We start from the raw sequence: 14,064 nt of genomic DNA on the forward strand, positions 1-14,064 counted from the left end.
GGGTGAAAATAATCAACTAGGAGTGAGTGGATGGATAGAAGATCAATGAGGACATTCCCACAGAGTATGCAATGTCAACCACCATGTTTCTACAGTAACAAACAGCCTAGAGGACGGGCTTTTTGGTTTTGGAGGGAAGGGTGAGGACTTTCAGTTATTTAGTTGGTTGAAATTTGGTTGGTTGCAAATACTAGAGACCATAAATATACTAAAACGTCAGGCGTGTCAGTAGTCCTAGAGTTTCTGTGGTAACTCTCTGAGGTCAGGGTGTTTAACTCTGTGTAGAAGAAAGTTCTCATCACTATCACCTTGGGCATCTGGCCTACTGAAAAAAGGCAGTTTTTTCGGCTTCTACACGTCCTCCTTGACATCATACCTAAATGTAACAAAGGACATGGCAGGCTGTTCAGGTATCTAGGCAAGATCACTGTTAATGCTGATTGTGACAGATGAATAGTGTTGAACTCCACACACAAGGAGCTTTTCCACTAACACCTACTCAGCTCGACTTGACTTGGTTTGGGTCGTTTTCCATTACAATTGAGTACCACCTAATCGTGAGTGGAGTCGTCATATCACGGCAGGTCGGAATTCCCTTAACGTCATTTGTGTGTGACACAAACGCAACACAACAATGGAGGACATGGAGGCGATGGTATACCTGCTGCTTGGTCTATGGCTTTTTGTCATATTCAGAGTAAAAGAGTGCCATACAGTCGCTGTAGCCACTTTTTAAAAAAAGTGACGGGTTTGGTTTTCGTGAAGGAGTCGTCACTCCCTGTCCAATCAGTGGCCTGCACTCTGTAGACGTCACATTATCGGCTTGACTCAGCTCGCTTGGAACCCTGGCCGAGTAGGAACTAAAATAGTACCTGGTACCAGATACTACGTCCTAATGGAAAACCTCACAAACCGAGTAGAGTCGACTAGGTGCTAGTGGAAAAGTGCCAAATGAGGGTAAAGAAGACTGATCTGTTTTCCATTTTAACCATGCTGGTGAGCTTTCCCACTATTATATCTGTTTCTACCCAAGCCTGATTCACTATATTTGAAGTTTAAAAATCATCCTATACAACATTTAAACATAACATTTTAAAAAATGAAACAGCGCTTTGTCCCCTTGTTTTTCCTGGAACACACTATTGGAAAGAACATATGAGCAAAACCTTTAATGTCAAAATGTTTCATTAATTTTGCTCTTAACTCTTAACTGTGGCAACAAACACATCCAGAACATATTTATTACTCTGTTCAAGCAACAAACTCTTAGTTGAGGTTTAGGGAAGACAGCAGCCTTCCTCAGGTACTTATGCAGAAAAACTGACTTAAAGCATATGAAGGGGTACTGCCAGTTGAAAGTAAACCTTGCCAGCCTGACTGTGATTTGTACATCCAACCGTCCTGAGCAGCAGAATGATGTAATATTTCTATGGAAAATGTTTCATTTCAACATTACTGTCTCAATGATTTACAATTTATTAAAAAATCCAAGAATTTTAGTGAATAACAAATGTTGTAGAAGGGAGGAGGTTCCCCTTTTATTTTTCTCCATCCTATTTGTGTGTGTGTGTGTGTGTGTGTGTGTGTGTGTGTGTGTGTGTGTGTGTGTGTGTGTGTGTGTGTGTGGGAGAGGGAAAGAGCCACATTGTCAGAGCTGTCAGTCCACATAAACAGAGATTTGACAGGTACAGAGGGAGACAGACAGCTAGTCAACATTCTGACACAGATAAACTCTGTCTCTGCTCTCTGTCTGTCTCTCTCTGTTTAATGCCCACAGGAAGCGATATGAACAAAAAAAAAAAAAAAAAAAAAAACACCAATCCAGCAAACAAACAGCATCTGATTCAACTACATTATCCCCCACCTACACACGACCAAGTCCCAAAGGGGCTGCATTGTGGTTTGGTGACAAACAGACAAAGGATCTATCTCATGAAGACACACCAACATATACACACATACATCATCTAACATGTGGGTACGAATGAAATACTGACTTTAAAATCTGACACATCTGCAGCACATTTTGCAGTGGGTCACAATCAAACCATTACTGCTGCCGTGTGGACTTCCTGCTCAGAAAGATGTGCTGCTTGGGCACCCTTTGTTTCAATTTTTAAGGTTGACCTGTCATAGCAGGAAAAGTGCACCTTATAATGATTGTGTCAATGGTGGCTCCTCCATTCTCAGTCACCCTGCATGTAAAGTGCTGTGGCATTTTAACATTGAACAAATGATAAAACTAGGTGAATCGGATGTAAATCAGATTCTAGTACAAACAATGATAAGACTGGAAGACCTAACATGTCAACTGAAGTTACGAATACACTAAATAATCCTGTGGAAAGCGACAACCCAACAGAATCCCATGGAGCCTATATGAGGCGATAAGACCGGAAGTCCATGTCCTCTCCACGTCTACACCAAGGTCACGCTGAGCTTAGCAGAAATAATGCTAACCTAGCAGAGATTTTAAAAAAGATGAGGAAGTTAAACTTCCGATACGATTACATCATACGTATCCTGATTGGGTTTTAAGATGATGGTTGTGGTTTTCCAGAGCAGATGAGGATGGTTCAGGAGATGCTTGCATTGGTATAAAAGATGATAAGACACTTTGTGTAGTCAGTTAAAATCTCTAGATTTTGCTCATGTTTGTTCTTACAGCCTCTGCATTGAACAAATATTATTCACATCACAATCCGAAGACTGCTTGAGGACTCTTTTTTCAGAAATTTTGATCCAAAAGTGATTTTTTGACTACACATTGAATGAAACTGCCTGATCATCGCTGGTCCTTAGCAGGTGGACTGAGTCACAACAAAACTATAATACATCTAACAGACTGACAAACAGAGTCACTGCAACACAGCAACACAAACTGCAGTTATGTCAGCACTTCACAGGCACAGCTGCAGCAGAAAACACACAGCCAGGGGCAACTTGAGCCCGCTAAACAAGAAGGAAACAGTAGAGGAGCAGCAGGAAAGCCACATGTTAATGAAAGCTGTCAGTCAACACTCAGACGTCAGAGCCCACTGTGAACCTTTTGATTTTATTAATGGATCGATAAAGACTTAAAATGACCACCAGTGACTGAGACCACAAAGCTGACTCAGCCGTTTCTGAGAGAAGTGCATGCTTTTTTTGAACGAGAGTCAAATAGAGTCTGAGTTTGCTGCCACCAGCATCTAGCAGCGATCAGCAGTTCTGTCCATTCTAAAGTGTAACTGTTCAATATAAATGTGATGCTACTTTGTTCACTGGCAGTGAGAATTGCACTTAAGAATAATGGGCCGATACAGAAGAATTGTAGGAGATTCAGCTGTAACCCCCATCACTTACTTCAAGACCTCTTCATTCCTTCTTTATTAACTAAAAACACAAAATGAAATTAAAAGGAAAATAAAAACCAAGACATTCCAGGCTAAACCTACACCATAATACCCCATCATACCCCACCGAGTCCAAATGACAGGGTGCTGGGTGTGCTGAAGTGCTCAGCTGAGTCCTGCTTGGGGAATAACAATTAGTAGCAATTATGGGAGGTTTGGTAGCAGGCCTCACAGCTGTCAGCAGGACACAGAGAAGGTGGCAGCGCTCTCATTTGCATCTGAAAGCTTCAATAAGGACATATTGTATTGCGAGTGGTGCGATAATAGGCCGTGCAAAAGGCAAAGGGAATTCATTTGGGGGGAGGTGGAATCTGTGCTGGTGATTTTTTTTTCCTCGGCCAGCTGATTTCATACAGCAGCCAGGAGACAGCAGAAAACAGCGAGGGAGGAAGGATGTCAGAGCCGACTGCATGATTCTGCTGATACCAATGTCACTTTTACTTGGCAGAGAGTAAAATGCAACTGGATTTACTCAGAAATATGAGGTGATGTGGAGGTGTGAGAGCCGAGCAGCACTGTTGTTGAAGGCATTTCCTCGGATAAGAACATCAGCTTACAGGAGGTCAGAATGGGCTGTCAGACTGCTGGGCAGGGTTAGCGTGGAGCATTGTGTCTGGACATGTTTCCTTCCTAAAACAATCAGCCTATCAAGTGTGTGGATGTGTGGCAGAGGGCAGGCTTTAAACTCCTTTTCTCATGTTCACAGGTTATTGTAGTAATCTTTAACAGTAAAATCTGTGACTGTGGTGAAAAAGGCCCAGCAGAGAATGAACTTCCTCCACCAAATGACACAGTTCTACTCAGCAGTCATCCAGTCCGTCTGGTGCTCATCTCTAACCGTCTGGTTCGGTTCTGCTACCAGGTCAGACATGAGGAGACTGGCCTCCCTCCAGGACCTGTACTCCTCCAGGATGAGGAAAAGGGCAGGAAAAATCCTCTCCCATCCAGGTCACCACCTCTCTGACCTGCTGCCCTCTGGCCAGCGCTTCAGGACGGAATCCCTCATGAACAATGAACCAGGAAATCATTAAAGATTCCTGTTTCTACACCAGTGAAATATCCAATACATGGACAACATTTCTATGTCATGTGTAACACTTTAATACCATGACCAATATTGTAGTTTAAATTGTATTCTACTTTATTTACACAGTACTTTATTAACACTGTACTTTTTACACAGTACTTTCTACTCTTCTCTTTTTACATACAGGTGGTCCTCGGTTTACGACATCCTCGACTTACGGCGTTTCATCATCGGAACTGATTACGGGCCGGTCCTCGGTTTAACATACGGTGTTTCGTTGTTATGTCAGACCTGGTACAGTGGCACTAGTTGGCGAGTGGAGCGGATGAATACCGTCTGAGCAGTCGTCACGCCGCGCTATCAGACGGGTTTGTTTCCATTTGTCGCCACATTGGATTATGCTACATTCAATAACTTCATTATGGCTCCAAGTGTAAGTCAGACTTAGAGTTTACATTTTCGCCGGTATTTTTCCACCGAGTTGTGTTTCAGTGTGAGCTAATGACTGTTTGTCATTACTCTAGTTGTGCAAATATGCAAACTGATCGATATCGTGATGCACGTAACGGCTTGGTTTACATTTTCACCAGTCCTTGCAGAAAAACAGAACTCTGATGTAAGTCCAGGGACCTCCTGTATAATTTATTTTTTTTCGTCTCTGATGGTGTCGAAGAATTACTACTGGAATTACAGTAGTGCTGATTTTAAAACGACAGCAGCAGATTGGTGAATATGACATAATGTTTTGTTGTACCAATAGAATGTAAAGTACATTACACTGACTGTATCAAGATGACGGATAAATACGAAGGAGACGTTGCGTTTGAATTAAAAGCAGAGACAATGAAAGCAGAATGAAATGGAAACACATCAGAAAACACGGCAAAATACACTTGACTTGTAATATCAGCACCTGGTTATATTTTTGTCTAATTACTTTGTTTTCAATGTTTAGGAGTGAAGCATTCATTAAAAAGATAAAATATTCCTGCATGTGAAAGAAAGGCAGCAAAAAGCCACAGCTCTAAAAGCACTCAACGTTTGCCGTGTGCGTATGATTGCATTAACACTAATGGAATGCATCATCAGTTGTTAGAAGCAGGACTTAAAAATGATCCATGCATAAGAGAGTGGAGGAAAGAGTAGAGAGGGAACAACAAAGGACAGAGGGAAGGAGATGTCAGAGGGGAAAACTAAGACGAGGCAAAGCAGATGAGTGCTTACGGACACGGAAACGTCTCAAAACTTCACCTCTCGACTCCAGAATGTTACACAATCAACAAGTGTGTTCAAGTACAAAGCTCTAGAGGAGATCTGTCTAATGGAGTGTGTGGCCTGTGTGGACAGATGGCCTAGACTGGTGGGAGTGCTTCCATTTGAGCTAAAGTGGGAGGAAGCGGAGGGAGAAGAATACCTTAAACTCATTCTTACAGGAATTATGTTGCTATTATGTTGATGAGTGCAGAAAAAAGCACACACTGCTGGCTGAGAACAAACATGATCCCTAAAGAACAACAATCTAATCCATCTCAAATCTATACAGCTTCTTTGCAAAGACATAATGTGATTTTTTTGGCTCTAAACCCTTTAGTCCACAGGCCTTGTGTGTGTGTTTTAATCATGCTGTGAAGCCCTGAGCATGAGAGCTTTTCCATGATGACCTGTCTGTGTGAAACCAGCACATCTCCAGCACAGCATCTGGTAAACGTTTCTTCCTACCTTGCTATGCTGTCCTGGTGACCATGCTACAGTACAGCTAAATGGTTGTGGCTGCTCACAGATCAGCTCAGCGACTATCCCATTACTGTCAAAAACTGCATTTCTTCAGCAGTCCACATCTAAATAATTTATTTTCAACTTGATAGCATCTCTGACCTCATGGCTGGAAAAGGTTCCATCGGGTCCATCCATCCACTGCTGCTATCCTCGACCTGATAAGGCTTAATTCAGTCCCACAGCTACACTAAACTACCAGTCAGGATGCTGCATGGACAAACCACCAGCTACAGACTGTTACAGGACACTCAGCAGCCAGTTTAATGACCTGAAATAACACGACATACCCAAGAGTCCTCCAGATGAAACAACAACATACACTATCAGTTAGAAGGTTGGACACACCTCCTCATTTAATGGTTTTGATTCTCCCTAAGGCAACAAAAGTATGAATGAACACATCTGGAATTATGGAGTAAATTGCCATAGGAGACCTGATGTTCAGTTCTTAAAGTAATGATGGACTGTTGTTTCTCTTTAGCTGATTGGTTCTTGCCATAATATGGATTCTAACAGTTGTCAAACAGGGCTGTCAGCTGTGGACCAACCTGACTTCTGATGGTCCTGACCCCATTAAAAAGGCAAAAAATTCCACGAATGAATCTGACAAGGCACACCTGTGAAGTGAAAACCATTTCAGGTTCTACCTCATGGAGCTCATCCAGAGAATGCCAAGAGTGTTCAATGCAGTAATCAGAACAAAGGGTGGCTATTTAGAAGAATCTAACAGAACTGGCAGATTTTGAGTCATTATTGGTTATTTTTAATTCAAACTGAATCATTTTGAACGAACTTTAAGTTTCTTTGGACTTGTTCAGGGTTATCTGTGACTTCTTTTGGGTTGTTTGGGACCAGATTTAACACATTTTGGACCATTTTGAACATGTTTTGAGAACTTTTGAGTAGTTTTGAGAAGTCATTGTGGACAAATATTTACTCGTAATGGATAAAGATTGAGTCAGTTTAGATGATTTTTGAGTAATTTAGGACACATTTCCAGTCACTGAACACAAGTTTCAATTAACTATCAAATAATTTCAAGTCATTTACTACAATTAAAGTAGTTTTGGACAAATTTCAAATTTACAAGTTATTTTAGACAGATTTTGGGTCATTATTGGCAATTTTTAATTCGTTTGGACAAATTCAATCATTTTGAACAAATTTTGAGTTTTTTGGGACTTGTTCAGGGTTATTGGAGACTTCTTTTGAGTCATTTACAAGAAGATTTAACAAATTTTGGACATATTTTGAGTCATTTTGTACCATATTCAACATGTTTTGGGAAATTTTGAGTAGTTCTGAACAGGTTTCAAATCATTTTGGACTAATTTCAATCTGTTTTACAAGTTATTATGGACAGATTCTGCGTCATTATTGGCAGTTTTTAACTCAAATTGAATCATTTGAAGAATCTAAAATATAAAACCTGTTTTGACTTATTTCACATTTTTTTGTTTACTATATAATTTCATTTGTGTTCATTCATAGTTTGATGCCTTCAGTGAGAATCTACAATGGAAATAGTCATGAAAATAAAGAAAAACCATTAAATGAGAAGCTGTGTCCAAACCTTTGACTGGTAGCGTACGTTGAAGGACATGCGATCCAGAGCATCATATGTTTTGTGATCTAATACCAATATCAGTTGGATGGTAAAATTTAGTCATGCCTTTCAAAACTATAGAGCCACTGCAGGTTAAAAAGGTAAAATTAAACTGGAAAAAAAAATGGAGCTGAGGGAGGAAAAAATTATAATCGGAGCAGAAAAAACAGACTTTTTAGCGATTTAAATGATAAATTTACGAGAAAAAAATTCAGAGACTCTCTGAGGTTAGACACAAATTTTTGAGAAAAAAAAATACTTGAAGAATAGGTTGAAATAAACCACTGTCTGAGGAAACTCAATCTGTTGCATAAAATGTCAAGTTGTATTTAGTCGTTACTTTACTAGATGGGTATGAAAAGACAGTTGTAGTAGAGCAAGAAGGAAGTTACCTGGATAAAAGGGAACTGTACAATCAGAAATGACAGAGTTGCATCTTGTTCCCACAGATTTTTATGGCCTTAATTATTCCGTACATTCTATGGACCCTCTGTGTTCAAAGGAAGGAAATGCAACTTTTATGGACTGTTGGAAACAAAACCACAGCCATGAGAGAGACAATTTTATCAAAATTTTGCTTTCTGGTTTTATGTAATAAGTTCATGAAGGATTACCCCTAAAACAGGACTAGTGGTGCATGATGGGAAATAAGAGGAGGCTGATTGATGAACACTATGCACGCATTCTGTATATTATACAGTGGGAGAGAATCTAAACTATTTTCTTTTTAGTTTTAGCTTTGCATAGTTTGAGGGTCAACATAGTCAAGCAGTTGCTTTACTTTTAGTTAATTCACTTTTCCAGCTTAATGGCACCGTTCTATCTCCCTCTGAAATGAACTGCAAAAGCAAAATTTTTACATCCTTGAGGCATATTCCATAAATGGAAGGAGGAGATTCACAAACACACGGGAGATTATGAAGCTTCCCATAGAAATGAATGGAGTTCCACTTGACTCGTACATGTAAAAGAATCAAAGAGAAGTTATGGTTACGATGTCCTGCAATAACAAAAACTTTCATCTCAGAGAACATTCAAGTTTTTTTTTTCAAAATATTTTCTCAAGTTGTTTTACTGGGGTGGGAGTCGGGGGCATTTGAGTGAAATTATGTCATTACTCTGAAACCAAATGGTTTGCTTCAAATAGATAATGAACATGATTCTTACAAGTGAGGTCACCGAATCAAACACATCCAGCCAGTAGATAAAAAAGAAAGAGAAAGAATGGCAATGAACTGAATGAACAGAGGAAAAAATGAATACTACACAACTTTTGTTGGGTTTTTGTACCAAATTACCAAAAAGGTCCTAAAACTCTATTTTAAATAACTGAAAAACTATAGAAATAAACCCCTTTTTTTCATCAAACACCACTATGACAAACTTATGGTTATAGAAGCATCGTGGTTAGGTTGATATTCTTATTCTAGTATGGCTCAGGACCGTTGCTGGTTGGATTACCTGGTGAGGCGATAAACAAAAAGACAGGATGGAATTAAACGCAAGTAAGAAGTAAACACAGAGCAGAGCTGAGCAGGAACAGAAGGAAATGAGTGAAACCAGTGAGCTGTGAGGAAACAGAAGGAAGCACATAAAAAAAATCAATATCATTGTTTTCTTAACTATTCATCTCTCAAACCCACATACGCTCTATCTCTTTCTCACATTCACACAGACACAGAAAAAACACAGTCATATTCTATCACTGCACTTAATCCTCCCAGTGGCTCATCCTAAGTTACTCTACATCCCACCCAGTCATTTTTATGACTGACTGGGAGAAAATTAAAAGCCCGGTTTAGCACATAATTCAGAAGTGTGAAGTCCAAACTGGCAATATGATCCTGATATTCAGATTTACTAACAAAGACAGTGTTATATTTTAAAGTGCACAATTAAAGTCCCACTCTGGTGGTAATTACGAAGTTTCAAATATGAACTAAAATTACCAAGTTGCAGGTTTACATCCATGCCTGTCCACATTCATATGATCTACCGTATGGAGTGAAGGCTTTAAGTGTGTATGTTCATGAAGAGTAACAAAAACAGTCTAGTTCCATGTACTGTGTTCATGCAGTGCCAAGAAGGCCAATTCCAACAGAACGCAAAGCCACGACAGCAGACTACACTTCAAATATGGAAGCTACTGAAAAGAAGACACTAATTAAATATGGATGCTTCACACACATCAGTAACCACAGAAGATCTACACAAACACCACAGTTTGACAGCAGCCAAGATTAGTGGGACTTATTCAGTATCTAATCAAATCTAAAATATGGTCACAATGTCCGCTGCTGTTTCCAGGAAAAGATGTTGAATAATTCCCAGAATAACTTCAGTGAGGTTGACCTTTCAAGCTTTAGTTACTACTCCACCAAGGAACGCGGTGGAGTTATGTGACGATCAGCGTCTCTCTGTCTGTAACATTAGTCAGACGAACAGATTTGGATGAAATTTTCAGGGAAGGTCATAAATGACACAAGGACCAAATGATCAGATGTTGGCAGTGATGCAGCTTATAGTCTGGATCCACGGATTTGTTAAAGATTTCTGTATCATTGCCAGATAGCGGCACGCCTTCACTGTAACCACGACAACAAGTGAACACTACATCAGCTGCCTGCTGATGATCACATGATTGTGATCCTACTACAAATCCACCACTGAGGACTTATCAGGACTTATCAGTCAGAAGTGATCCAAGGAACAACTGATTAAATTGTGGGGGTGTTTCTGAGTCCCATCAATTCCCGCCACCTGCTACATATTTAGGTCACGTGATTCAGTATCCGTACATAATGTACACATGGAGAACACATGCCTGTGCTCAGCACAAGGTCATTTAGTTTGTGGGTACATCTATATTAGATGGACACATTCTATATTGCCATGATTTCTGATCATCAATAACTAATAAACAAATGCTGCATTTCTGACATATGGGGGAATGAGCAGCCTTGGAGGAGGACTGCGCTCTCTGAGTGCTTTTCTCATTACACAATGTCATCACTTTATCATTTATATTTGGATCACCAAAATCTACATCCTGCTCATTGTTGCATCCGAGTGAATGTTAGTGAAAAATTTAGAGAAATTCCACAGAGGTTTTCCTGAGCGATCACGAGAACGGACGGATGGACAAACAATAGCAAATACTCTGGCTACAGCCATCACCGGCATGGAGGCAGTAGAAGAATTTTAAATGTAACTGAAAGTTGATTGAATGAAGTTTCCCAGGAGTAGTCCTGAATCTTACTCAAAGATCTAAATGTCTGGTTTTTGCCATCTCTTTGCATTATTTTTCCCACAATACTCAGTTTTCAATGCAAATGCTGTTTGCTCATTTTAATGTATGAAACAAGATAATATGTCAACGATGAGACATCTAATAGGTCATTATCACTAGCAGATGGTCATGGTTCAGACAAAGTCAACGAAAGAATATTATGTATAATGTTTTATTGGTATCTTTGTCAGGATTACTGCTAACCCTACATTATGATTTCCCAAAATTATACATTTCATTGTCAGAAATACTAAAAAAGACACTGTAAGTTATTCATGTAGTGGCCCCTGGCAGCCTTGGACTGGCTGTCATATGTGAGGGGGTGGCACACTGTAGCAGACTGTTGTGTACTACTTTTGCCAGCTAGAAAATGTTGCATAAGAGGGGTATAAATAAACTCTCTCCTGAGCACAGATGGCATTGTAGAACACCTGTGGGTAAAGGGCCACACAAACCAGTTTCATGCTGGTGGATTCTCAAACTAATCTTGTCTTGAAGAAATACCTACTAGCATTAGTACTTAGTGTTAATATTGGTTTCCTTGAGCTGGGAAATAAATGTTGGGGTATTTTTTTTTTTAATAAACTGTTCTACTACATGGCAAATAGTTACCATTTAAATGTATGATGAGGGGTAAAGGTTTCACTCACAGTATTCTAGTTCATCCTCCAGGTATTAAGGTCTGTCTACCTCTTCATTAAACTGGGAAAACTATTTGTTTCTTGATCAGGCTTGGAAGCATAATCAGGACCAAACATAAACTTCTGACACAAATATGAAACGGAACACAATATCCTGCACAGAGGAGAGCCAGCTACTGCATTCAATGATAGCGCCCATTCATTGTGAGTAAAGCTGCACACTGTGTGCATGTGCTAAAAGAGACTCCACAGGATTCCTCACGCTTTCACGCCTGTGGGCGAATAACGCATGTTCACTGGAGTCCCTTGTCACTGAAGCCAAGACTTCCACTGGCCAAGCTCCTTGTTGGCTCCTCACACACATGAATCCAACAGACTTTGTTAAAGTTTCTGACCCAAACAAATCAAACTGTGATGAGAAGAATCATTTCACTTCTTGGTGATGCTCATTCATAGTTCACTCAGAGTTTTAGAGATGGTTCAGTTCTCGTCCGCGTGTATTCAGTTCAATTAAATTTTGTTTATAGAGTGGAATTCACAACGTCATCTCACACAGTATAATGAAGACCTAAGAAACCTTAAACAGAAAAACCCAACAAATCCAAGGTTTCCTTTGAATATCCTTTGAGCAAGAACTCAGTGGGAAGGAACAAAAACCTCCCCTTTATGTATGGGTATGGGGTGGGGGTTGAATGATTATCATTCAAGTTGATCAATAGCTCCAATATTCTTTTTTTTTTTTTTTTTTTTTAGATAATCAGTATCGCTATTTTTGTTTGCTTGTTTTAACTGATTCCTGGTAAAATATATGAATGTAAGAAGATGTCACTTTGTCTCCATTCCAGCTGCATCTCTGTGGGTTTGAGCACAGTCCCTCCACTGCACTATTTAACCGGCTGCAGGTCAAGAGCAACAGCCAATCAGCACCGAGGAATAAATGCTGGAAAGTTTTTTTTAAAAAAACATGTTTTTAAAAATAAAGACATTTCAACAACATTTGATGTTGGAGTTGTGTTATCATTCACTCACTGGCCACTTTATTAGGTACACCTTACTAGTAAAAGGTTGGATCCCTGTTGCCTTCAGAACTCCCCTAATCCTCCATGGCATGCTTTCAACAAGGTGTTGGAAACATTCCTCAGAGATTTTGGTACATATTGACATGATAGCATCACACAGCTGCTGCAGATTTGATCCATAATGCTAATCTCCGGTTCCACCATGTCCCAAAGGTTCTACTGGATGGAGATCTGGTGACTGTGGAGGTCATTGTCATGTTCAAGAAACCAGTTTGAGATGATCTGAGCTTTGTGACATAGAGCATTATCCTGCTGGAAGTAGCATCAGAAGATGGTCCACTGAGGTCATTATGGGATGGACATGGTTAGCAACAACTCAGGTAGGCTGTGGAGTTTAAACCATGATCAGGTGGTACTAAGAAGATATCCTCCACACCATTAAACCACCAGCAGCCTGAACCATTGATCCATGGCAGGATGGATCCATGCTTTATGTTGTTTACACCAAACTCTTACCATCTGAATGTTGCAGCTGAAATGGAGACTCATCAGACCAGCAACGTTTTCCAATCTTCTATTGTCCAGTTATGGTGAGTCTGTGTCAATTGTAGCCTCAGTTTCTTGTTCTTAGCTGACAGGAACCTGGTGTGGTCTTCTGCTGCTGTAGAACGTCTTCTTCAAGGATGGATGTGTTGTCCTTCAGAAATAGTATTCTGCATTCTTTGGTTGGAACCAGTGGTTATTCCTGTTTCCTTTCTATCATCTCCAACCAGTCTGCCCATTCTCCTCTGACCTTCACATCAACAAGCTGCTCACTGGATATTTTCTCTTTTTCAGACCGTTCTCTGTAAACCCTAGAGATGGTTGTGTGTGAAAATCCCAGTAGATCAGCAGTTTCTGAGAAAACTAAGACCAACAGCCATGCCACGTTCAAAGTCCTGAAATCCCCTTTCTTCTCCATTCTGATGCTCGGTTTGAACTTCAGTAAGTTCTCTTGACCACGTCTACATGAATAAATGCATTGAGTTGCTGCCATGTGATTGACTGATTAGCTATTTGTGTTAACAACCAACTGAAGCGCAAACTGATTCTGGGGTCACTTTCTATCACAACAAAAACAGGTTGGAATATCCCATGTGGCGCCACACCAATACTAGAGATCATCTTGTAAAGGTCACATCAGCTGTGATGTCTGACCACATTCCTCTTCAAAGTAAGCTTTCATTTTCAAAGTTTCAGGACTGTATCTTGTATGGTTGTGATGCTATCATGGTGACAGAATTGGTCCACAGACAGACAGACTTTTAAGCA

The 14,064-nt window shown here is 40.1% G+C and overlaps 1 protein-coding gene across 5 annotated transcripts in view; it reads right to left on the reverse strand.

Moving 5' to 3' along the window:
- The window catches only part of adck1 (aarF domain containing kinase 1), a 95,681-nt gene that overhangs the window by 13,381 nt on the left and 68,236 nt on the right, over positions 1-14,064 (reverse strand). The window lies entirely within an intron of this gene.

The sequence above is a fragment of the Amphiprion ocellaris genome, chromosome 20 (assembly GCF_022539595.1).
Source record: "Amphiprion ocellaris isolate individual 3 ecotype Okinawa chromosome 20, ASM2253959v1, whole genome shotgun sequence".
NCBI classification, from domain to species: Eukaryota; Metazoa; Chordata; class Actinopteri; family Pomacentridae; genus Amphiprion; species Amphiprion ocellaris.